Source organism: Anarrhichthys ocellatus, unplaced genomic scaffold (assembly GCF_004355925.1).
Source record: "Anarrhichthys ocellatus isolate YVR2014 unplaced genomic scaffold, GSC_Weel_1.0 scaffold38, whole genome shotgun sequence".
Classification (NCBI taxonomy): Eukaryota; Metazoa; Chordata; class Actinopteri; order Perciformes; family Anarhichadidae; genus Anarrhichthys; species Anarrhichthys ocellatus.
Window position 1 is genome coordinate 1,884,542 of NW_022280068.1, and position 26,895 is coordinate 1,911,436.

Below are 26,895 nucleotides of genomic sequence, written 5' to 3' on the forward strand. Positions count from 1 at the left end.
TAGCAGCTGTTTGGATGCATTTATGTTTGCACCAGTGAAGTCAAAATAATACAAGACATAATTGCTCATTGTCCTTACTGGCAGCATCAGACAATGTCTAATACAACCTCCAGCCACCCAAAGGAAAGCTGGAGTCAGATAAACAGGCAGTCAAAATTCGCAGAGCACCATGTTTAATACATACACCTCATTACACATCGATAGGGATACGAATAAATAAGACTCTTTAGTGCTGCCGTATGTGTGGCTGTGTAGCACTGGAGGGCTTCTTAGTGTTCGATAATGAGTTATGCTAAAACAACGCTGGTTGTTTCAGTCGGGGTCTCTCGTCCCCTGTTCCCTCTGCTTCATGTGCTGTTGAAAACAACAAATCCCATCAAAAGCAAGACATGAGCTGCCATTAAACTGGATTTAAAACCACTTGAATTACGAGAAAAATCTGCTGACAAGTAAGAGTTCTGTCATCACCTATGAATCAAAATAAAGTAACTCTGGCCTTCTACAATTAGCACAGCTTCCGCTCTCCAACAAGGTGGAATTATTCATCATCGGCATAGCACTCTTATCAGATTTTTGCCTTGTTTCAGGGATCAGCATAAAACTTGAAACTGTCAAATGGAACATGAGGGTAAGAAGCCTGGCATGTTTTAACACTTTAGAGGGAAAACAAAATGACAAAGCAGAGTACACTGTATAATAAATCACCTCTGGCCAAATCATTCACACAAATATATCACTGTTACACTGTTAGGTTTAATCTTTGCACTACTGTTTTCTTTCGTTAGTTAATTTAATATTATTCTTTTTATATCTAATATTGTTACTCTGTTATTGTTATTGTATATATTGTGCATTCGATATTTGCATTTTATGTTATTTTTAACTGTACCATAATTGCTGCTGAAGCGAAAAAAAATGTCCCCTTTTAGTACAGTAACTATCTATCTATCTATCTACACTGACTTGAAAAGAGAAATGACCTCATACCTGGTTATGTTTTAAAGGGCCAGTTCACCCCAAAATCAGTGGTGCTAGCAGTATCGAGCATAGATGCACGCTTCCTTCTGTGCGGTGATACGTTTGGCGTGTTTTGTTCTGGAGAAAGAAAATAGTTCCGACATGAATCTGCTCACAACAAGGTCTGTGGATTATCTTCAGTACCCTGGTCATGATTTCTGAAAAGAGACATTGCTGTTGAGATTTTCAAATGTATTTTTTTTGCTGCTTTGAACATCACAAGCTGAGTGCCATCTAGTTACATTATATTGGAGAGAAGGCAGACATCTCTACGGCTGATACTGTATCTCTCACACTCGGCAACTCACATCAAAGCAATCTAGATTGATAAATAGCACGACAGGTTAGGGCAAGTATATGTATTTTTGGTTTTGGGGTGAAGTGTCCCTTTATTGCAATTTCACTTCATCAATCACCAGGTTTTTACATCGTGGAAATTATGTTGATGACAACAAGTGATATCAAAAAATAGAATTGTTTGTACCAGTAATTGTTTTTTTCACATCATTGACATTTAACCTTTAAATATCTCCAATTTAAAGGGGGGAAATTGTTTGACTTGAAACTATTTCATTTTTCATACAAATAAATGAATAATTGATAGAAGCCTAGTGCAGTTTTACAACACAAACAGAGTTTGTAAAGGAAATAATCCCTTTTTCCAGCGTGCTATTTAAATTGAAACCAGTTGCAGTGAATAGAGATCACTTTCCCTCTAAGACATGGAAAATAAAGAAGTTGTGGGGGAAACTAACAAGATTGTTTGGTCACAGCTAGTGAAGTTGTTGTTGGCCGTAGAGGCCATGGAAATCGATCAGACAGGCAGGGACAACATTGTGTACTTATTGGACACAGTGGTCTCTCTCTCTCTCTCTCTCCTTTCAGAGAAGCCTGGAGATTCAGGCTTTTTGTGATAAGAGCTAAGGTTGAGGTTACTGTGAATGAATGGAATAGAATAACCTCATTACAATGGCTGTTGAATGTATTAATGTAGGTATCTGTGTGTGCGTGTCCATAGCCTTAGTGCTGTTCAAGTAAATTCCACATATTTCATTTAGACTGCCAACGTTATCAGCACAAGTAGGGCTCGTTATATTCTATTTGTCACTCACCTTTAGTTCAGTCCTGTTAGTGAAGATGAGTTAGATAATTGTTTCAACGCAAAATTAAACTGATATCGCCAACGAGCACTCTCTTCTTCTCAATCCATCCCAGAAGATAAGGCCTGCCTCGAAGTTACTGTTACAATTCATCCAAAATGTGTTGGATGGGGTTGAGGTCAGTGCTCCGTGCGAGTCTGTCTGTCACACCAAACTAAGAAAAGTATTTCTTTACAGGTGATTACTTTGTTAACGGGGGCATTGTCATGGTAAAACAGGAAAGGGACTTGTTTTTCACTGATGGTTGCCTCAAAATTGGAAGCACAATGTTGTCTAGTGGACTGTCCTTATGAATCTGTGCAATTTCGACAAACAGGCATTGATTAGATACAATTAATATTTCATATGTAGCATCTCATACTCAAAAGGCACAAAGCTTTGAGCAAAATTGGGTTTTTAAGACTGATTTTAACAGTGTGGAACTGGCCGCGGGTATATTCAAGTAAAACCTGCATTGCCTGACAGGCACTATCTGTGTTATTGTTTTAAGATTTTACCTCTGCTTTAGGTCATACTGGGAAAATAATACAATAAATCATATTACTGTTCAGCAAAAATAAATTGCCAGAATATTCTGAGCATGCTCGGCACTCTGTCAAACCATATCAACTAAAATAAATGGGAAAATGTTCCTTTCTTGACATATGGTATCACAAATGCTCAAGTAGCTCCTAATTCTAGTGAAGCACTTACTGTGCTGAATACATTGATAACTGAGCTACGTACATGCTCCCAGTGTGATTTGAAGGTGCAGGGTGGATTGTGTTTGGAAATATCTTGCCAGGGTTTGGACTTTGTGGTTATTGGGAGCACTTTCTGTATTTTCTCAATCAATGCAGGGCTGGTGCTGGTAGCTCTCTGGAGATGACTCGCACACACACACACCCTCTTTTAGAAAAGTTGTAACTCCAGCCTCCTTGTTTCCTTGCTTGCTTCTTTATTTCTACTTGTTCCCTAGACAACCATTCATCCTGGACATACCAGAGTTGATTACTGCTCCTGTCAGCTCTGTGTGCAAGTGTGTTTCTGAGAGCAAGTGTGTGTCGGTGCGTTTGTACTGTATCAGTGAAAGGAAAATTGAAGGAACATCAATTCTCCAGTATTTTCTTCAAATGTCTCAAAGTTTTCATTTTTTATTACATCAGAGGTGGGTGGGTGTTGATGGTCAGGATAGGACAGTAAATGTAACTCCAATATTTTCAGGAAATAAACAAAGGAACGACTAATTCACTTTTGAAGTATCGTTGTCTGCATCGTTGTCATAGTGGCATGTTTTGAAGGCTGGTATCAGCGGGAATAAAGCCGATCAAAATCCGATACTCTGCTGTGCTTTACGCATTCGGACACGCATTCGGACACGCATTCGGACACCCGGATCTGTTTCCTATTAGCAAAGATCAGTGTACAAAATGGTCCAGGTAGCAGCTTCTCATTTTTAGCTGGCACCGATAATTGCTTTGGCTGGTTGAAATGACGGTGTCAGTTTCAGAGTCTTTGTCTCGCAGGTAAAATGTATTCATATCGTATCAAAAATGTGAGCTTATAAACATAATTGTTTGAATGCAGGACCTTCAGCATTTTGATCAAGACATTTAGTCAACATTTAGAATTGAATCAGACATGTTAAAAGCAGATAATCAATGACAAAGAACTCGTAACGGGAAAGCAACCTGTTCAGAACATCGCTAACTATAGGGTGAAATAAAAACACAAATATCAAATCATTGCATAAAATTTACTTGGAGGTGTTCTTGACAGTGCTTGATGCTGATGAGTCTGAGGGTTTGCGTCATTTCAGATGTTTTTCAGATCACCAGATGTAGACTGTGGCTATAAGCCATTGGCTGCTTATTCCACGCTGCATTCTCCTCTTCATCTGCCTTATCTATTTTGTCAGGTGTCTGAGATGGTGTTGTGTACTACTCTTTAGAATGTAACCTAAACTGAAGGAAATGTAACTGACAATGCAGTTGTATTGTATGGGAACCTAATTTTCAGGAAACCAGGCTGGTGCGTTACATACAGTACTCTAAACCAACATTAGAATATGTATTTTCTATAAAATTGTGACAAACAAACACATTTTGTTAGTTTGTCACTATTTCATAGTAAAATATAATAATGTATTTAACTCCTATATCTGCTATCCACAACATAACTAAACTAATGTGTCAAGGAATCAAATTCTGTTCTCCTAAACATTCCAATTCCAGCACTTTCACCCTGCTGGTCTATTGCAACTTCCTGGGTAGATGTCTCACGTCCTTCAAGGTGCTATCTGAAGTCTTATCAAGGCTTCTGACAGGCTCCTTTGTGTGATGGATGGAAGTACAGTGCCTCCTAGGAAGAAACCAAAATTGTCAGCCCCCCCCTCAGTGCCAGTGACTTGGATATCGGCAGCCTGAAGCACATCTGGGTACTGGTGATGAGCTTCTTCTGGCCCTGGAGGTTCAATCAGACTGGAAATACTAATATACTTCACAACCATGGAGCTCTTATGTTAGACAGAGATACACCTACACCAGGGGTCAGTGAATCCAGAGGTACACCAAGCCGGTATCACTCTGATAAAGTTGTGGCGGTGACTGTCAAAGTAACACCCTTGGGACTATGTTCTTTTAGGTCCCATTATATTATGAAGAAAAAAAAAACAGGAATCATCTTTTAATCACGGAGTTGAAATATGTTCATAATTACCTAAGGGAAATGTATTCACTCTAATGACTGAGAGGGCTAGCCAGCTATCACAGACTTCATTATAATTAGGGAATTTCATCTTATTATTAATAAGTGTGTGAGTGTGTGTGTGTGTGCTTTTATACGAGTGTGAATCCATGTAAGCGTCCATTCACTTGTGGTGTACTGTAGAAGTGTTGGCTTTCATCTCCATCTATGTGTGTACATGTGTGTGTGTGTGTTTTATTTAATATACCTTATAATTACCAGAAACATTAGCATTTAAATTGGAATGTATGTAATAATAATAATTACATCATGAGTCCTGGGTTTTATTACCATGACCCCTGGCACCACTTTGATGGAAAGGAGGAAAGGAGGGATAGAAGGATGGACGGATGTAAAGGGGTTTGGAAAAAAAAGAGGATATAATATGAGGTGAGATGAGATGAGATGGGATTAATCACGCCGATGTGGGAAGTTGTCATTGATGCCCTGGTGGTATTGAACGTGTGGGTCTAATGAGAGCAATAAAGAAGGATAATAACACTAACTTAAGAACATATGACAAGGAAAGAGAACAGAGTACAACACCTAACAAAAGCCCACACAACACCCTATACAGATGACACATAATCATCATCAAGACTGCACTCAGTTATACAAATTCATAATTCGTGTCCATTTTGCCATGTATGTAACATACCACAACCAACAGTAGCTACTGCTCAACCTGCAAGCAGTCATTTCATCACAAAACACACATTTGGGAAGACATCTGATAATTAAGGGAAATCTAATCATAATCAAGCTTCTAGCACCACCTTCTTGGCTTGGACAAGCAAATCAATTTTACCATGTCACTTTCTGGTGTGATCAGGTTTACTGGTACCACGCCTCAAAATGTTAATGTCATGTTGGTAGCTGAATGGGTCAGATGAGTTTTGTTTGTATTTTATAATAATGGATTTTTTTGATTATCAAAGAATCCTTGGTGTTCCTCAGACTAGCTAATGTAGTCTACTCAAACAACATGAAACAGTCATGGATGCTCGTGATGGAAACGTTAAACAAATGCACAAGGGGAAGAAACCACCAGTGGTTAAAGCCGCCCAAGTGGATTGATAATGCCTGGTTACATAATGCCCCCTTGAGCAGGCAGTAAGCACAGTAAACTATATTTTGTACACAGTACTGTACTCTAGGTAAGTGTATTTTAATTATACATAGTGCAGCAATTTAATTTGTACAGTACTGTAATTTCAAAAGCACTGGAAACTACTGTACTGCATTTTGAAGCAGTCAATTAAATTCAGTCAATAGTCAAGCTGTCCATTTCATTACTTTGTTCTCATGTCATGAATATAGACATGTCAATTAGATGGGAATCTGCAGAAGAAATTTGAAAGAAATGTAGTTAAACCAGTCCTTACTGTTGTCTGCCTGCTGTACCTCCTAAAATTCCCCTCTATAAAGGAGTTTTATTTTTTAAACTTAGTTAAAGCGCTGCAGGTCTTGCTCTCTCTCACACATCAAATCTACTTCAAAATGAACACTTACAAATCAAGGTTAACTAGATTATGGGTCAATCAATTTGCTCAACACACGTCTCTCACTCGTTTCCTCTCGGTTTTGTTGTTGTCCCGTTCTCACTCGTAGTGAAGTCCCTGTCGCAATGGAGAGCATTTATGCTTCAGTCGTCCGCTCGCTAATCACTCCAATAACAACTGCTTCCTCCGCATGTCGGCCGTAGTAGAATTATAAAATGCTGAATTTAATCAGTTATCCATGTTGAATTTACGACTGGTAGTTGTTCGCTAATCATGGATGTTGTTGTTTGTTTTCTTCTGGCGGCGTGACGAATCAGGGAAAGACACATCATGACAAATGAGACCCAATCAAGTAGTAGCAAACCCGGGTTTCTACATCACCGTTTTCAAAGGTCTCCGTAGAGCGCCTGTTCACACTACCACACAAGTTTTCAAATTTACCTGCCGTCGGTAGCGTTTTCAAACTCCTTCGTTTTAGATGCTCTAAAACTCCGGAGTTAGGACGCTAGGCATAAATGTAGCAAAAGATATGCGTTTCAAAACAGAAACAACGTAGTGTGGATGTAGCCTTAGGCATCTGGTGATCCATAAACTACATCATCTGTACACACTTTACACCAATGACTTCAGTCCTTAACCCATCACTACTTACCTCAAACACTTAGACGTCACAGCCATTCTTGCCTTACTCACAGACAACAACTCTGCTCTGGATTATCACAGCACGGTTGCACACTTCACCTAGTGGTGCAGGGATAACTATCTTCACCTCAATGGCAGCAAGACAAAGGGAATAATAATTGGTCACCTCTCACCTCAGCATCCCATCCTCATTAACAACCAAAGAGTTGAAACGGTTTCAAATACCTCGGAGTTACACTGGACAATATACTCAGCTTCGACCAGCACAATAATGACATTCAAAAAGGAGCCACCAAAACAATCAGTCGTAAGCTTAAAGGACTCTACGTTGCTATGATCCTCCAGCACATTATACTGTACTGTTCCACCTGCTTCTTTAACATGTGGTGCGTTGCCAACCGGGTCAAACTCACATGCATAATAATATTAATAATAATGAGGTGTAGATGGACTCGCTTTGGGTAAAGCCTGATCCCTGCAGCCATGGCTGCTTTAAACACCAGGCCTTGCTGAATATACCTAGGAGTGTGTCCTGTTATCTGTCATTGCATGTTGGTACTGTTGTGCTGTTGTATGCACTACTGACTGACATGTATAGCACTGTGAAGAGAAATTTCCACTGGGGGACATAGTCTATTAATAGTCCTCTGATAGAGAGTCAGTTTGAAGCGGACAGTCTTGATCAACATAAGTGTGCCTGAAAAGGAGTAAGCAGATTTACAATCAACACTAAGGAAGGCAGTTCAAGCAAACAAGCCCAAAAGGTTAAAGAAGGAGGAACGAAGCAGCGATGGCTGAAACACAATGGCTCACAAGCTGTTTTAGCAGAATAATGGGCTTCCAGCAGCTGTGGTGCCTGGAACTCTAATGATGAGAATCACCTCTACCTGACTCTCTAATTTTGAGCTACATAATAGCTTAAATTACATCAGTAGCTGTGTGTCTCTGTGTGTGTGAGACATGGGGAGAGAGAGAGCCTGGGAGGGAAAAAAACACAAGAGCTGGGGAGAAATCAGGAGAGGTAATGTCTTGCCATGCCCTCTGGTTTTGCTCTTTGCCTCATAATGGCTGCCTGTGGAGCCATACAGGACTCCAGTTGCCCTGCAGCCCATTTAAAGCGCATTAGAGGAGAGGAAAATGTCAGGGTCAGCCCACACTTGGTCACACAGTACAGAGAGCGAGAGTGAGTGTGAATGTGAGAGAGTCGCAGCTTCCTCCTTCATGCTAAGTATTGTCAGTGACAATGGAGAAAAAACAAGATAGAGAAAATGAGAGCTCTTTGCACAGTTCAGCCGGCTATAAGAAACTCACTAATGATGAAAGCTGGGCTGGGTTAAGTGCCAGCGTTTTGCGGGCTTCTTTTAGAAACAAGCATTATTTCACTACACAGGGGTTTACAGAAAAGCTGAGTGGGTAGCCACTTTGACACAGTTAGATTCCAACCTAAGTATTTTATATCTAATGGTGAATCTACTTTCAAAAATGTCACCCAATAAAAAAAGCTCTTGTTTGGTGTTGCTGGACATTACATTTTTCTTGTTTTCTTTTAGATAATTGATAGTTCTTTAAACAAAAAAAACTAACAAAACATAATTAAATCATTAAGTAATAAGAAAGATTATGTATTCAAGCAGGGTTAGGACTAGTGAGGAGTAATGGCTGCACTGATGATCCTCGGTGTTGTGTTGAACAGCTCCTATAATGGGAACTTATCTTGTGTTTTGCTTCTACATCCTTCACTGTTGTCAGAAAGTGTTTTCATTGTCTGAAGACGAAAGCTTTCCCAGACGTTAAATTTCAGACCCAATAAATCATTTTACTGCCGACATCATCAAAAATATGTGTGCACCTGTTGGACAAATTTCAATTGCTTGTAGTAACTTAGGTAAATGTTTGTTGAAGAAAATAAACACAGTATTTAGATAAAACGTATTTAAGGCTTTTACGAGGACACCTACATGTTGTTGATGTTTTCAACAGCATCCTTCACTACGAGCAACCACGGACTCACTGGGCTGAGAGCTGCAGTTAACAAGGTCACTTATTATGGCTGCAAGCTGTTAAACAAGCTGACGACCACAACACATTTTAGATCAGTAGATCAAAAATTCTCAACTCAATAAAGCAGTGGCGGCTGGCCAATAGAGGGCCATGGGGCATGGCCCCACCTTGAGCGCCTTAATAAAAATTGTAAATACATTTTACAAATTGTCAATATTTGTGTTTTTGAAATATGGAATGTACCCAGTAATATTTGTAAATGATGGTATCTGCGCAAAATATCTGCTTTTCCTGCACGTCCTCTCCTCCTGTCTGCATGTCTCAGCAGCGCTGGGGCCATGGAGAAATGGCTCACAGGAGGCGGGTCTATGAAGCAGTTTAGCCAATTGCTGATTAAAGACATAAATGAGTGACATACAATTTAGCCAATCAGCGTCCTCAAATAGATCAGCGTCCTCGTCAGGAGAAGTCTCAACAGGCGAGCGCCAGCGCGAGCACTACTTCTCCAAGACCCGTTTGAGAGGAGAACTTTGGTGGAGATTCTGCAGGCCAAAGAGCTGATCCCAGATCAGCCTGACCTCACAATCAGACAGCAGGCTAGCGGGAAAGAGAAGCAGTCCATGTGAAGCTTCTCTACTAGCTGTACACCAGAAAGGTTTGGCTAGCTGGATGAAGTCATACCAGACTTTTTACTTTTAAAATTAATTTAAAATCTTTAAACCATCACTGCAGTGCCACTATTACATTAGATGATACATCTGATCTTTTGAAAATTGCAGTTATAAAATTCATCAAATAAAAAAAGCAAACAGCATCAACCCTCTTATGTCAAGACATGATTGGAGGATGAATGTAGTTTATTGGAACAGGCAAGGGGCCACTTTGACTGTTGTCCTCTCTACTTTTACTCATTGATGTTATAACATAAAATACACAATATATCAGTTAATGCAAGCATGAAGAGATTCTAAAGTAAAAAAAAACAACGAGTTTTTGTTATTGCTAAAGATTGCTCTGAATTAGTCATCAAATTAATTTCTGAACATTTAGCTTTTTGTGATCTGGAGCCAATTCAATCTATTTTGATCCCCTCTGGAATAAAGGAAGGAAGTTACACAAGACCTTACTTACAGACTGAGACCTGGTTCAACAAATATGTCCCACAAATATTTGAAAGAAGCTATTAGGGAAGAGCGGTAATAAAATAAGTGAAAGTGCTCGCTATTAGCCAATCCTAAAATAACAACAGAGAGATGTAGTTTCACTATTAAAGAGACTTTCAAATATTCAGTTGTCCTCTGTCTGTACAGAGGGCCAATGAATGGAAGTGTGATGCGTCTTCAACTCTCAACTCAACAGTTTCTCTCTGGTAGCTGATTAAGAGATGTTTGTCAACTGCAATTGAAGGATTTGTTTGTTTCATTGTGTTCAACAAGCTTTTTCACTCAGCATCCGTCGTTACTACGGCAACTCACCAGCTTCCCTTTGAGCTGTAATGCAGGTGCCAGTGGTTGAGAATGTTTACCAGATGTTCACACCCTGACTCTGTTGCTGACGAAGAATGATTTGCAACCTTTATATTTTTGAGTTTTATTATTCACCTTTTTTATTTTTCATTTCCATTTATTATAGGTTTATTTTTTGCTTTCAAGTGTTCCTGCTGGTTGATGTACCGAACACTTTTTGTCCGAAAAAGCTAAGCCTTTTCTACTAGTTGGAACAGACCGTTTACCTTCTCTCCCTTATTGTTGATGCAAGAGCAGGTTCACTTTTTGTGTTTAGCACCAATATTATTCTGGTGGGAAATATTAGATCAGTAAATTCACAAATAAAAGACAGTATTCAAAAAAAGCGCTGTAATAAAGAACACATTAAGGCCAGTTGGGGGAAAGAAAAAAAACGGGGGAGTATTACTTGTACTCACAGGGTGAATTCTGTGAAAATAAATATGAAAAACATGTTCATTATGCTGCTTTATCGAGACAACATTTATCAACAAAATGTATTGTTCCCACTGCAGGGCACTTCACATATAGTGATGCCAGTAAGTCAATCCCTGCTCAAGTTGTGTTATGGTTTTGGCCACACTCAGTACTGTTGTCCACTTGTTCACTCATAACTCCTATGTTTGGTTCCTGACCCATACAGAATACAGATGCAAATACATATAGTATTTATAGTATATATATATTTTTTGACATAAAAAGATACGAATGCATATAGTAGCTGTGTGGCTCTGCGACTCACCTCTCACTCAAGCCTCTTGTATTTGTAATTCAGCTGCTAAACGGCCCTCTCAACATACACAGTCAATCAAATTGTAGAGACGGCTTTTGTCTTATTCTACCTTTCTCTTTCTCCGCTTCAGTGAATCAGTTTGACGGTCACCTGGTCGTGCATGTACAGGTGTACAGTACATCACATACAGAATGTACAGGCTCTTTGAATAGTCAGGAACTGGCACACAGGAGACTGACAGACGCGCCGAGCCGGGTGGCCAAGCAGCGATAATGTGATCGTCTCCATAGTAATCCTTTTGTCAATGATCACTTATTACTGTTTCTCCCCTGAGAAATTAACCAGAGTCATTACACAGTGCTCAGAAACAGAGAGAGAGAGAGGAGAGGAATCATGTTGATTATCAGGAGCAAATCATTCTTAGTCCACGACTGCATGATGTCTCTGTCATGTGACCTCATGGGACAGCTACTGCATTTCTGCTATTTTTCTTGGAGAGTGAATTAAGAGCGCTCTGCAGTGAACAGAAATGATTATAAATGAGTATAGGTTTTTATTAGGTGCTTCATCTGGAGTACGGTTTCACTTCAGTTCACTGAATCTAAAACTGATGGAGTTTACGAATGGATCTTCTAACCTGCCTTATTTTTTATGTATGAATATTGAGTGACAACATATTGCTATTTAATGAAAGTAATAACATATGCAGGGACTAACTAAGTAGGGGCCAATGTGATAACTAACTTCTCATGGACTGAACACTTTTTTGGGTGAATTTGCAGCATGGGTATAATATCCTTTTGATAAGTTAATTTTCACCTTGCGTTACCCAGCGTATGATTGGTACAGTGTAGTGAGTGTGATGAACACTGCCTCCATATGGCCTCTGTTAAGCATGCGTGTATGTGCCTCTAGGTGGCAGTATTATCACAACCACAGCAGGCCAAAGGCCATCAACCTGCACTCGGTATTATGGAGCTCTGTAGTAAATAAAAGGATGTGTGTGTTGATATGAATGTTGTGGTATGTGTGTGTGTGTGTGTGTGTGTGTGTGTATGAAAAGAAAATGTGTGTTTACTTTAAGTGTGTGTGTGTGTGTGTATGTGTGGCAGCTAGAGCTATAGAAATTATATTATACTGCAGATCACAGTTACCGTCTTTCTGTCTCTCTCAATGTCACACATATGAACGTGCAGGCCTTCACAGTACATTTCTGTATTTGAGTTACATTATAAGCTATTGAGCTTTGAATATAGGTGTGTGTGTGTGTGTGTGTGTGTGTGTGTGTGTGTGTGTGTGTGTGTGCCTACATGCATGAGTATTTGTTTGTATGACCATATGAGCCAAGAGCAAGTGGTTCTTGTGGCATTTTTTTTTACGCCATTTTTACATGGACTATACATTAGTTAGATGAGATTATTTAACCAAATACTGCACAAAAAATTGAAATGCAGCAAAATCAATATTGTTGTTAATCAATGACATATCTCAGACTGTAAAAAAAATCGAATAAAAATAACATTTTTAACACAGCCTAGCAACTAATATACGGAAAATATAATGATAATAATATTTTTGGGTGTTTTTTTAATTTAAAAACATTGTGGCATAATTCTAAAAATTTACATTTAAAGGATTAGAATTATAAATGGATAAGACGTTTTTTTTACGCAAACATTTTGGCCTCAAACGACCCCAAAGTCACTTTTTTTAAAAGTGAGGCACAAGGGTTTAGGAGCCTGTTTGGTAGGGTTATGCTAATAAGAGTGTGTTTTTGTGATATGTGTGTTGTCTTAAAAATAAGGCACTGTTTGTATGAGCTTGTAAAAAGTCAGTTCACTTAAATTGAGAAATTAGTAAGGCAAGGCAGTAGGGTTATTGTTATTTTTTTTAGACATGGTCTAATTCATATAATGGTTTAGACCCTGTAATGTTGCTCCCAGGTTAAATCGCTTCTAAAGCTGCCCTTAAATTACTGTAGAAGGGAGCTTGCTAAATTCAGACTGACAAACGTATTTATAGAGAAATATATTCAAAGTTGGACTACCAACAATCCAAAGAGTCCCTAAAAATGTCCAACCTAACTGTGTGTTGACTAATTTATGAAAATTGAACATTTGTTTGTGAAAATGCACTGCAAGAGCATAATATTATGAAATAAACTGATGATGTAGGGTTATTGTGAAGTTCTGTCTCAAGGCAGGCACTGTGTCAAAATCTAGCTTTAAGAGCTTCGTAATTTATTTATTTAGATTTTTTTGCTTATATGTTGTATACTCCTCAATTAATGTGTTTAATCATATATTCACAGAGCAAATATGGGGCCAGGTAATATTCTAGCCTATAAAACAAAAGTACATAAAATGCACTGAAAGCCACATTAATGACTTTTAAGGCTGATTGGAAGCTCGTTTTTTTCTTAAATTGTTTTACTTTAGAATTTTTTAATACATCATCATTATGGCAAAAAGAAAAAAGTAGTTAATGTGATAATCCCCATCACGTTTCAAGTTGATGGGTCTTCATATTTGGTCTCACTAGGTGTTTTTGTTTTGAAAAACCCACCCTATCGGCAGAAATAACTGAATTCTGTAAAAACCCTGTATTACGTTATTTTTTCACATTTAAATGTCAAAACTTTTAACATGTCTTTCTACAACATCTGTACATGACATATATGGTAAGGTTGGGGAAATATGTTTAATCCAAATAATCTATAGTGAAGGTATGGTGAGGGTTAGGATACAAAACAAAAGGGAGAGATACAGGTCACTGGCATTGCTACTGGATTGTGGCACAATGCAAACTCTGGTCTCCTGCACACAAGACAAATGTGCTATACGTCCATCCACCAGCCTGACCTCCACACCCTTTCTTTCTGTGTCTTGTGGCACACTGTTTCCTGAATTGGCAGTGAATGCTGGCGTTGGACGTTAAGCATGTTCTGCCGTATCGTTCTATATGGATGTAATTCCTGGGATACTTGAAAAAAGGTGTTGAGCGAATGAGGTACCAACAGCATGAGGCAGGTTCCACAAGCAGAAGGTGGAGTTAAATCCTCCCACACCCCAACTGAAATGATTTTCTTTTGCTCCGACATCTGATATAAAAAATAATAAGAATGAAATGGCTATCTGTGGTCAGGCAGGAACCTCCATCATATCAGGGATGGACCACACAGACTGGACCCAAACTGATTTTTTATCAAAGGCCAATATCAGCCTGCATCAGCCTAACGCTACTCTAAGCCCTCTGCTCCCTCTCAGACACTTCTCTCAGCGGGGAGGGAAAGCCGCTGCCTGGGGCTTACTTCCTCGATGGTATTTCTTGGACAGAGGTTTTTATTTGACAGCAGTTCCAGTTGGGTAAAGACTTGGGGTAGACTACGCTTCAACTTGCTTCCTTGTTTAAACACAAACCAGAAAACCACAGGGATTAAACTTCTGTCATTGCAAACTTGTCCTGCTCTGAGGGACTCACAAACGCACACACATAAAACACACAACTTCTGCAAGTACAAAGTGTTTTCCTGGGAAGAACTACAACTCATGCAGTCCTTCCACAATGAACTCGACAAGAAGTGGCAGTCCTGTGTGTTTGTGTGTGTGTGTGTGTGTGTGCGTGTACATGCATGTGTTGTGTGTTTATTTTGGCTCACACCCGGCACGCCTGCACCTGTTTAGCAGAGTGGAACTGAGAACAGGGCTGTACTCCTGCCTCTCTGTCCATAGTTTTGATGCTTGTAGAGCATCGGGATTGAAGGGGCTCGCTCCACACCATTAGGCTTGGGTTGGGGTGGGGGGAGCAGGGGGAAGCTCCCTCGACTCTGCCCCTTGCCTCTGTACAAACCCCAGCTCCCCCTCAGGACATCCGGGAGCTAGCTAAGGGGCCCATCCACTGAGCTGTCACCTGCCAACAGGAGGCCCTTAGTGGAAAGAGAGGAGTCTGGAGGACTGGAATTACAGTGGAGAGAGGAGGAGGGAAAGTGTCAGTTGCCAAATCTCAATGTATCCTCTGATTTTCCCTTTAATGAGAAGGTGCCAGAGCATGCAGCTAGAGGCACCAGCACTGCCAGGTCTTTACATGATGAGAATTAATCTACCTATTATTTTACTCATTTAATTTCATTGTGTATAAAGTCTAAAAAATTTCACTTTCTAATAAGTCTGGAACCAAACTTTAGTCAAATTGCGTAGTTTGTAGGGCCAGTTTAAGACCTCTTTTGGTCCACCCACCAAAATCTAGATGGAAGAAGCTCTGAGTTGGTTATAAAAAGACATCAAAGCATTCATGACAGATGCCTAAATTATTACTCTACACTGTAGTGATGTAACGGAACGTCGTTGATCCATGATCAAGACAGACCCTTCAAGATGTGTTTAAATTTAATCTTGTAAAATGTATTTTTTGGTAAGAAACTTAGATAGAACTTACTATAGATATTAGAGAGATAATTATGACCCGCGTACCTTCCTAACACTAGCTCTAAGCTGCTTATAAATAAGTAAACCGACTAATGCCACAAATTGTTTAAATCAAAGAATGTGTGTTTTTCTGTAAATAACCACTTTAGATGACAATAATAAAGTAAAAGGATAACATTGAGAATTTTTGATGGTTTACATTGACTTCAGAGCGGTTGAACTTATTTTTGGGACGGTGGAGCCTTGTACTAGCTGCTATAACAAATCAAAGCAACAAAAACGATCTGCCTTGGCCAATAGGGATCATCGATGATCGGCAACTGGCATTGGCGGCAAAAAAACGAGATTGAAGAATCTCTAAAAGATATATTTGGTCCCCTTTTTACTTTTTTGCTGACCCAATTTGTGAGTTTTGTGATCCATTGTACGTCTATGTCCAGTCCTTTCATGCATATGTCTAAAATAGAGTATGAATATGCTAGACAATTTGGAGATTTTAATCTCTTCCGGCATTTGACCTACTGAGTATATTTGGGCCATGAATATATCTGTTTTTCCATAATCATCATCTGCTTTCTGACCCCTAGAGCCAACATCAGCAGAGTTGATCTTTGTGTTTACATATCTCCATTGAGTCATCAATGTGGCCTCTCTAGTGATGAAGATCCTTTCAGCAACAAATGTGTGGAATCCTGTGAGTTGGTTTCCTATGTACTTAAGCACTGATTGGCCTACGGGCCAACACATTGGGCTTTCAAGCTGCAGCAGCAAGCTCCATCCTGGGGATTGTAATCTTCTTAATGGGAGCCACTTTTGCCTTTCCCATCATCAATAAAAAACAATTGTTGTTCTTGTCAATCACCAATCTCAAATTGCACACTGTGCCATACCCTTTCTCACTTACTTCAGAAAAATGGGGAAGTTGTGCCTGTGTGTGTCTGTCAAAGTCATTTGTCTTTGGGCATCTTCTAACCTTGAACTAGTGATCTTCTGGAGATTTAATTTCCATTTAACCAAGTGCTCAGAATACATCTTGGGTATTTCCTCATCCCATCCATAGTTTAAGCTACATAGCTCCTGCAATAGCAGTTAAGCCGGCAGAGTAATGGATGAAACCCTAAAGGGCCGTAGATGTAGCTGACCATAGACAATATCCCCCTCCATGTGTGTGGCTGTGGCTTTATGGCGACATTGAAAGTAAATGTGTCATCTTCCACACACCATTGCACACCAAGTGCTCTCTCAGTTGGGAGTCGATCGCTGTCCAGGTTGAGTGCTTTCACCTCTATAGCTCTGTCTTCTAGAATTGAGGACAGCACCCTGCAGCTGTTGGTTATCCATTTGGAGAGTCGGAAACCTGCCCTGTGACATGCAGCTGTGAGCTCCTTGCTTCATCCTCCTTTAAGCAGTCATCAATTGTTCAACATTTTGTCAATCACTTACGATCAGTGTTTCCCATTCTCCTCAACTGTAATTTTGAGTGAATAGTTTGCACTGTAGTGTGAAAGCGCTTTTAGTGGTCAGAAGACTAGGAAAGCGCTATACAAGTACAGTCCATTTACCATTTACAGCTCCAAAAAGGTGCACAGCCATCCGGTACTCCTAAGGATTCAGACTTGTATCCCCCCAGGCCACCATAGGAACCTCAGAAAATCAACATTCTTTTCAGAAAACTAAAGTTGTTAAAACATTGCTAGATTGTCCCCCATCACTCCGATCGGCTCCTGATGGAAGTACCCCTATCAGATGGCTAATTTGGTTAGGACCCTGAAGTATTCGTGAACTGCTTTCCTCACATGTCATTTCCTCTGTGTCGTCATAGGATTTTTCAGTGAAATCAGTATTGTACTGTGTAACCTGTAAGTCATGATGTTTGACCAAGGAAATCCTTTGACAGAACTAAGGGTGTGCGGGTGCCCTTTGCACTTCATCCTCTTAATAGACCATTGACAACCCAACCTAGCAGGGTCCTTACTGCTCTCCTTGACTGTTAATGATTTGCAATGGTTCAGTAGTGCCAATCAGAGAGCCAATGTCTCTAGTAGAGCTTGATGTCCTTGAGGTATGTCCACCAGGATAAATCCATCTGGTTAGAAACATTGTTTTGTAAAAGGCATTTTCTTGTGCATGTAAAACTCTGGGAGGGCCATGAATGTGTTGCAGTGTAGCTTACTCCCCTCAAAGCCTGTGATTATATGACTACTGACACTCTTTTCTTGACTCATGGGGCTGAGAAGGATGTTAGTTCTCTTTTCTGTTATGTTCAGCTGATGCATGTTTGTGCAGAATTAGACTGAACTACGAGGGTTAAGGCATGCGTAAGTTTCCACAAATGGATTTCCTTTGTTGGATTTTCCTTTAACAGGCACAATAGACAGCACACACTATTGCCACATTCTTTCATAGAAACCTTCGCAACAGTCTTTGATGTTCAAGACTTTTCACTTCCTTTTGCTGTTGTTCCTTTTTTCCTTTCCTAAGTGACACAGGATTTGGTGATTTTGAATGCACGCTTTGCTTGACAAGCAGTTACGGAGGTCTTTGCTCATGTGCCCTTGTAAAAAGTAAAAAAAAGATTCCCAATTCCTAAGAAGCTGATCTCTCTGTGCATTTTCCTTTTGAGCTGCAGACATGCATCTATTGTATGTTTACCTGAATAGAAAAGACAAAGCCTTATTTCCAGCTTGGAAGTTGCTATCTTTAGGTGACTTGGAAGTGTAGTGAATGTTTGTTATACTGGTCAGTTCTTCCTACAGGGCTTTGTGAGACTATGGCGGGTGGACATGCTCACCCGGCAGAACATTTTAAAGTTAAATACATCAATCTGATGCACTTTGAGTGCAAAATAAAGAGGCTATGAAGAACTTTGTGCTCTTGTAAATTGTTTGTGCTTTTGTTCTAGCAGTGGTGGAATGTAATTCAGTACATTTAGGCTACAAAAGTAATGTACTTGAGTACAAAGTACTTGTAACCTATTTTATCTGCTTATTTCAAATTTTATGTAACTTTTTTTATTTATTTATTAGGAAACTGGTTGAACAAAATAGACTTTGGCGGGTGTTCAACTGGATCTTCCTTCAAAGACTTTGAAGTTATTTTGGGGCAAAGAGGAATGATGCTGTCACATAAAAAGAGAGACAGTAATGACATTTTGTCTCTGTAAGATGCTGTAGAGTTGTAATTCATGTGATTGGGTTTCCTTAAAAGTTCCTCCCTCTGTTACGTTCTCGCATAAGATGCTTGGCCAAACCGCGAGTCATCATGTTGTTTTTGAACTGAATGGTGTGCTGGTTTAGGCTCTCCTTTAGCCAAGTGGTGCAGTGAGTAACTGTAATAAAGTCATTCCTCTGCATGCACACTTTGTGCATTTGTAGTGCTCCTGTACACTTTTTAGAGATTCCATAGTTTTTTTGCATTTCCTCAATATTCATTAATTGATTTTGTATAGCCGAAAATGACAAATTACAAATTTGCCTCACAGGGCTTTACAATCTGTACACATACGACATCCTCTGTCCCGGAACAGGAATAGCTCCCCCAAAAAAAAACTTTAACAGGGAGAAAAGAGGAAGAGACCTTAGGGAGAGCAACAGAGGAGGGATCCCTCTCCCAGGATGGACAGAAGTGTGATAGATGTCATGTTTACAGAATGAACAGCATAACAGAGTTATAACACATTCAATGCATATGACAGAACCACAGCAGGAGGCAAGACCATGGTCCAGGTACAACCAGGATCCACAGAAACCTGCGAGGAGAGAAAGCACAAAGACTCCGGGGAAGAAGCAAAGTTATTAATGAGCATTAATACATGAATTCATACAGACAGAGATGAAGAAGAGGAGAGATGAGCTCAGTGTATCCTAGGAAGTCCCCCGGTAGTCTAAGCCTATACCAGTGTAGGGGCTGGTCCAAGGCAAACCTGAGCCAGCCCTAACTATAAGCACTATCAAAAAGGAAAGTCTTAAGCCTACTCTTAAATGTGGTGAGTGTGTCTGCCCCCCGGACTGAAACGGGAAGCTGTTCCACAAAAGAGGAGCTTGATACAACTTGGATTGTAGCTCCAAAGTTTCCCCTTTTTTTACTTTGTTGCTCCATCTGCTTATTGAGTTCCTGCTTTTCCTCATCCAATGCAAGCTTGTCCTTTAGTGGAGTTAGTTGTGCCATCAAAGATGCCTTCTCTGCTTCTGCACAGATGCAAGCAGAGGCGGTCACTTAATTAATCACAATCCCAGTAAGGTGTGTAACAGCGCATTCCGTTTTTTGCTAGGCAACGAGAGGTTCTTAGTCACTGATGATGAAAAGTGCAGGCTGGGGGAAACCGCCAGAGCCAGTGTTTTTGATTAATACCAGTGGTGGAAGAAGTACTGAGGTCTCTTACTTAAATAAAAGTTTTCAAGTAAAAGTCCTGCAAGTATGTATAATCAAGAAAATGTACCTAAAGCTATAAAAGTGAAAGTACTCACTATGCAGTCAAATGGGTTATTTTGTTGTTACATTATTATATATAATGATAGATTAATATTGATGCATTGATGTTGTAGCTTGCTGCAATAGAGCTATTTCTTATACACTTGGGTGGTTTCATTCATTGTATAGCAATGCATTCATTTCATATACTCATTATAGTGTTTTAAAATCTTCATCTGCAAAATAACTAGTAAATAAAGTAATCAGATAGAGCGGATCTATCACTGTAAATCCTGAAGGATCAGTGTATGAATGGGTTTGAATGGTAAAAAGCGTTTTGAGTGGTCTGAAGACTAAAAAGTTAAATTATCATCAATATACCATGCCTTACCAAAAAGGGGTGTGACCAATCATGTGCTACCAGTGGAAAAGTTAGTCCGGAGCCCTGCCTAAGGGAAGATCATCTCGTTTGCAGAATGAATAGAATTATAAATAGAATGGACATTTTATTGAGTGTAATGGAAAGCATTACAAATCCTTGTTTATCTTGTTTAGCTATCCCTTAAAGAGAAAGTTTTGTCCTTTGTTGATGTCAGCAGTTGTCTTGTCATGTCCTACGTCGGTACTTCCAGTCATCTTGACTTGGACAGGTGATGGATGGCCACCATGATTCTCTCTCATCCTGCTATAGCAGTTCTAGATAACAAATAATCAGCTCACAGAGATACAGCCAGCTTGTTGAACCCTGTGAAATGCAGTCTAGACTTTTTCGAGACGATTTTTTTGTCTCTGGCAGCAATTTAATTGTATTCGCTCAATAAGTACACAAATGTACATGTAATTCTCAATCAAGATAGATCCATATCCTCAGCATTGGATTGATGGCTTTACCACACAAACAGATCTGCAGCACCTTGCTTTTATTGAAAACCTTTCCAGGATCACATACTGTACTGTTGGTGAAGATGCTAAAGATGGTGATAGCTGATGGTAGCTGCTAACTGGTTACAAATGTCTATGTGTATTTAGCCGGACTAATTCTCATCAAACATCCTGATGCATGTATGAAATTAAAACAGGAAACCGACATAGACCTACACTGCAACCTTTGGCAAAAGCTGTCGAACAAATAGTTAGTATGCATTACTAAATATTCTGTACACAATTGTACCCACACATAAAAAAATATTAACAATGATTTATTTATATTGTTGTAAGAGATACTGTACTGTGCCTCTGTCTTATGATTTAATATGAACATGCTAAGTAAATATTGCTCATTGCTGAATCTAATTTAAATAAATAGGACAATCTGTCCATAACAATTTTTCATTTTATTTTTTTCCTCTCTAAGACTTCATGAGACTACAGCCCAGTTGATGCTTTGCTGCTTGTAGCGATCATAATTATTACTGTGAGATAAAGTCAAGTCAGTATTATTTTGACAGCCCAGAATTAAAATGTATCACTGAGGGCGTTACAATCTGTTCAACATACAACACCCTGAATCCTTGATACAAAGAAGAAAGAAAGTGAGAGGAGAAACCTCAGCAAGAGCAACAGGAGAGGGAACTGTCCCCCAGGATGGATGTACATGCAGAGGTTGTACAGTAGACAGAAGTGGAAGGAGTAGAAGTCCTACATCAAGCAAGAAAGAGATATGGTACAGAGTCAATATTAAGCTGAATGAGAATAAGAATTTCTGGCAAAAGTGGAAATAGAAACAACATGGATATGACAGATAAATCATACTCATGTTCTGGGCAGCGTGCATGTTGGTTCAGCTGACCTGTTTCCTCCCACAGACAGTCTGCTCACAGTGAACTGAGATCTATGAAATGAAGGTGTGTTTGCATGTGTGAGAGAGATGTAAGACAGACAGGGACATATTGGACTCACTATCCTCACATGACCCTGAAGAGGGAAACAATGAGAGAAGATTAGTTACATGATTACAATGTGTCGATTTGAATTTCACAGAACACAATCTGTTGTTTCCTTTCATTCAATGTTTCATCCATTGTTTAATTTAATCAAATACAATTATTTTAAATATTTTTACTGTTGAATTGAAAATAGCATTATCTTCAAATACCACAAAACTGCACTGTTTCCGCTAAAATGAAAGTATTTCATCACAGATCGAAGGGTAAAGAACAAAAAGGGGAGGAAAACAATTCAAGCAAACATGGGGAATTGAACTAGTTCTGAGACATATAATTAACAATGTTTTAACATTACTAGTTGCCAGTTAACCAACCTGAAAATATTAGATTGGGATAAATGGTATTAATTTGAATATTATTAGAAGCATTAACATTACATTTAAACGATAAATTCACATGTTTACAATTAGTCTTTTATAGGCATTTTATGATGACTTCATATCTTCATCATCACAGCTTAGGGGAAATGTGCATACACTGTTTATTTATGTAGATAATAATGCATGTCAGTGTGAATATATTTCATCGACATTGTATAATGCACACATCACTTTCTATGTACATTTGACCCATTTTGACATAATGTGTGTCTTTTTTGTATATATTGATTTGTTTTTCACATTGTACATTTACATTCCAATATGCCTTTTTGTAACGGGTTTTACTGGGAGGGTTCAGTGCTGCTGTGGTACTTTCCCAGCTTGTCTTCGTCAGTGTCCTGATCAGTAGATGGCGCTACAGAGCTGCTGTCAGGGCGGGCTCTGTATTACTGTCCCATTAAACACACACACACATACATGCAGTGTCATATGATGCACTCATATTTAGTTTAGGAGCACGTATACATACTGTGCAAAGTTTGAGAGCATAATGTTAAACAGTGTCACTGTTGATTTATGAACCTGTGTGTGTGTGTGTGTGTGTGTGTGTGTGTGTGTGTGTGTGAGAGAGGTGGCTCTTCAACAATGTGTCACCGATGGCTAGATACAACGAGTTACGAAGGTTGCACGCTCTCTTCATAATGCTGTTTTATTTTATTTTCAGCAGATTTTTCAGACCTCGGAATCATCATTTTCTGATGACAAATCAGGTTTTCTTACAACGCCAGCAGTCATTTTGTCAAGAAATAAAATGACATACAATGAAAAAATCATCAATATCTGGTTGAATTTTTATGTTTTAGCATTTTAAATTTTCCAGGAAATTCTTTCCTTGAAAGACGAGTGGCATTAAGTGACTCCTTCTCTCTCTTTCCCTTCAGCTTCCTCCATCTTTCAATCTGTTGCTGAAGTGCAGGAGTGGAAAACAGCTCATGTAAGTCAACTTAATCTTATTCCTCCCTCTTTTCCTCCTCATTCCATTTCCTCTCTCCTCTCCCTCTTTGCTTCCATTTCCTTCTCGGTACTATTTTCTTCCTTCCTCTCTCCTCCCCTTTCCTCGCTGTTGTTCCTCGCTTCCATCATTTTTTCCACAATCTCTTATTCTCTCATTCCATGTGTTCTTCATTCTCTCCTTTCTCCTCAACCCTGTTTTCTTCTTTCTTTTATTCCCTTCTCCCTGTCATCCCTCCTTCCTCTACTGCAATCTTATTTTTTATTTTCTTTCTTTCTTTCTTTCTTTCTTTCATCTCCATCTTTTTTTCGTCCTCCCCGCCTTTGTTCACACCCCCCGATTTTTTTTCATCTTACTGCTATCCCATAATCCAAAGCTCCACAGAGGGGTCCGGCTCCCTACCCGCTTTCCCCACCCTCCTATTGAGGCTATCAAGGAGGGTGTGTATTTCTGAGTGTGTGTGTGCGCGTTTGTGTGATACACTGTGTTGTAGCCAGTGTGTGTGTGTTTTCATGCCCAGGGATCCAGCAGTGTATATCATTGTTGTTTAGTAAGAGACAATGTCATGACTACTACCCTCTGAGATGTGTGTGTGTGTTGTGTGTGTGTGATACAGTTTATGTGTGTGTAAGGATAGTTTGAGATGTGTGTAGTAGGGCCCGACCGATACTGGATTTTTAGAATAGATGTCGATATTATATATATATATATATAGATATATATTTAGATTAATCGGCCAATGTTCTTATATTCTTTTATATATCCTCTGTGTGAGTGTGTGTGTGTGTGTGTATAAATAAAGATAGAGGCACTACATTTCACAGTTTAACAATAACCTCCTTTGTCCAAATAACATCATTGTACTGAAACATTAAACCTTATTGGGAATTCAATAAGCCGTGCCTGAGCCGAGAAGACATCGCATGACTTGGCATTCTATCAGTGCTGAGAGTATTGCTTCGATACGGAAGGCCCATATTTCCCATCATGCCTGCCTGGTGCCTGGTGCCTATGCTTGACTGAGTAGTTTTTTAGCAGTCAAAATCTGTCAAAATCTGTTTCTGAACAAATTTGAGGTGAGAAATTGCCATTGAGTCACTGAATTTTCACTCCTATTGGATCTGCAAGGCCTAATGTATAAGTTTGTTAAGACTTTCATTGTGCAATGACAGACTCTTAAAGCAAGCTCTTAATGGCACTGAGGCCGGGGACGGCAGCATATTATCACATATAACTTTACTTTGTCCAAATCAGATTTGGCAAATCATTGCTGATTGTTTTATTTTGTTTCCGTTGTTTGAATTAGGTGTGTTTTAAAACCAGTGAGGTCAAATTGCTGTTTTTTAATTGAGTCAGGTGGCTTTAAGGAGAGCATAGCAACTGTATGTTTTGTCAGTTTATAAATTATGATTGTAAAAATCCCTGTTGATTTTATTTATGTTTTAATAGGCCTACATGTTTTGAATCTGTGTATGTTGTTTTGAGGAAGGCAAAATCAATATTCCAAAAAATTAATTGCAATGTACTGAAATATTCTAAATAATGTAAAAGTAGAACACCTCCATTTCTTTTGTAGACCAGCACACTCACTAGGCTGAGTGCTCTCTGAATGCTAGGAAGGAGTCTTGCCTTGCCTCTGTAGGACCCCACTTGGAAGGACCCATCCTACCAAGGAAGCATCCTTAACTTTGAGAAACACCACGAGTATTTCCGATTGCTCACACATGCAACAGATGAGACTCAGAGAGTTACCAGAAACACACCTCAGAATTGTAACATCATCCCAAATCTCTGGGGCTGTCTGAAACCAGTCCTGATTAACCTTCCAATGCTCTGTATTGACTTTCCATCTTTCAATGTCCGTTGTCAGTGTGAATTCTAATCTATGGCCTAAAAATCTCAATGCAACAAAAGAGTAGTGTCTGCTAACATTCTCACTGCAGTCATATTCGCTACATCATTTATTGATGATGTAAAATGATAAGTGTCTTAGATCTAAATGTGCTGCTCCCTGTAGACTACAGAGTTTAGATTTGGGAAATGTGAATGAAAAAGGGGTTTTGGACACAGTCTGGGTATAAAGAGGGGTATTTCTTTTAACCATTTGTAATTTCTGATCCGTCCCAAATATATTAAAATATTTAGTTTTCATTTCTTTGCGGTGTTGTGTTTTTTTTCCCTAGCCGTACTTACTTATTTGATCAAACCCATGGCTACCTAAATGGGTGCACACTGAAACATGCACACTAATGTTGTATTCATCTACGCAAAGTAGGGGTGTATATGTGTGTATCGCTGTGTTTTGTTCTACTTCTGTGTGTGTGAGGAACAGTGGGGGATGCATGTAGGGTGTGTGTGTGTGTGTATGTGTGTGTGTGTACCAGTCACCCCAGGGTGAGGGGATTAAGTGTGAGCCAATGCAGTAAAGGTTAGCGCTTGGTCTCTCACTGAGGCCTCTATCACACACACAAATCTCTGAAAAGACGGGGAGAGAGAGGGAGAGCAGGAGAGGGAGAGGGAGAGACAGATGACATTATTATAGGCCCACAGCTCCGCTACCCGAGGGATGAGTTCTCACAAAGCTCATCAAGTCGCCAAGGAAAACTGATAAAATCACCCCACAAACCCTTAAGACACAAAATAATTGAACTAAACTGTAGATGAAAAAAATATTAAGGGAAACTTTCTTCAACATAAGCCAGGTGTTCTGATGTTGACTTTTTAAAATTATTTTTTTTCATTTTCATCATGGAGTATGTTTTGGGTTTTGTTTTGTTGAGCTCCTTTTGCATGGCAGACATTTTAGGATATTTTTGTACCTCTTCTGAGCTCTTACAAAATGGCGGACTGGAGGATTGCAACACGATGAACCACCAAGGAGGTATGAGCATGTTGTTACTGTGTGTGTGTGTGTGGTATTGTGTGTGTCGGGTTAGACTCTGAAGCATGGCTGGAAACGGGGTGCAGCAGCTGGCTGCAGCATTTCGTCAGCATTAGTCTTGCTGTGAAAATGGACGTAAAATCAGTCATTTTAATTAGAAATCGGTTGTCAGACTGAAGCCTTGTCTTCTCGTGGCTCTGCGTTTTTATTTAGGGGATATTGCTTTTTGCTATTTCCGTGTGCTGTGGATATTTCCTCTCATTTAGTCAAATCTCACTACATTACTGAAACCAATCAGAATACGCTGCTGCTAAAGCTGCACTTTCACAATGTACTTTTTCGCAAAACAATATAGTTTGTAGTTATCAATATAGATAAATGCAAGAAAATTCCTTTTCAGATATTAATAGTAGTCAAAGCTTTAACAGTCGCGCTCTACAATCACTTCTTCAGTTGATATGAATACTGTTACACCTGTAACATTTATCTTCATCTGACAGAGAAATCATACACAAAGCAAGCCAGCACATATGAGATTCATGTTTTCTCAATTGTCCAATCAGTAATCTCTTTCCACTCTTTCGTTCTGTATTATTTAGTCTTTCTAACTTTATTATT

At 39.4% G+C, this 26,895-nt stretch overlaps 1 long non-coding RNA gene across 1 annotated transcript in view; it reads left to right on the forward strand.

Moving 5' to 3' along the window:
- LOC116394271 (uncharacterized) overlaps positions 1-26,895 on the forward strand; it is a 413,803-nt gene that overhangs the window by 70,485 nt on the left and 316,423 nt on the right. The window contains exon 2 of the long non-coding RNA XR_004213447.1: positions 23,326-23,378. This is a non-coding gene — a long non-coding RNA (uncharacterized LOC116394271). The remainder of the gene's footprint in view (positions 1-23,325; positions 23,379-26,895) is intronic.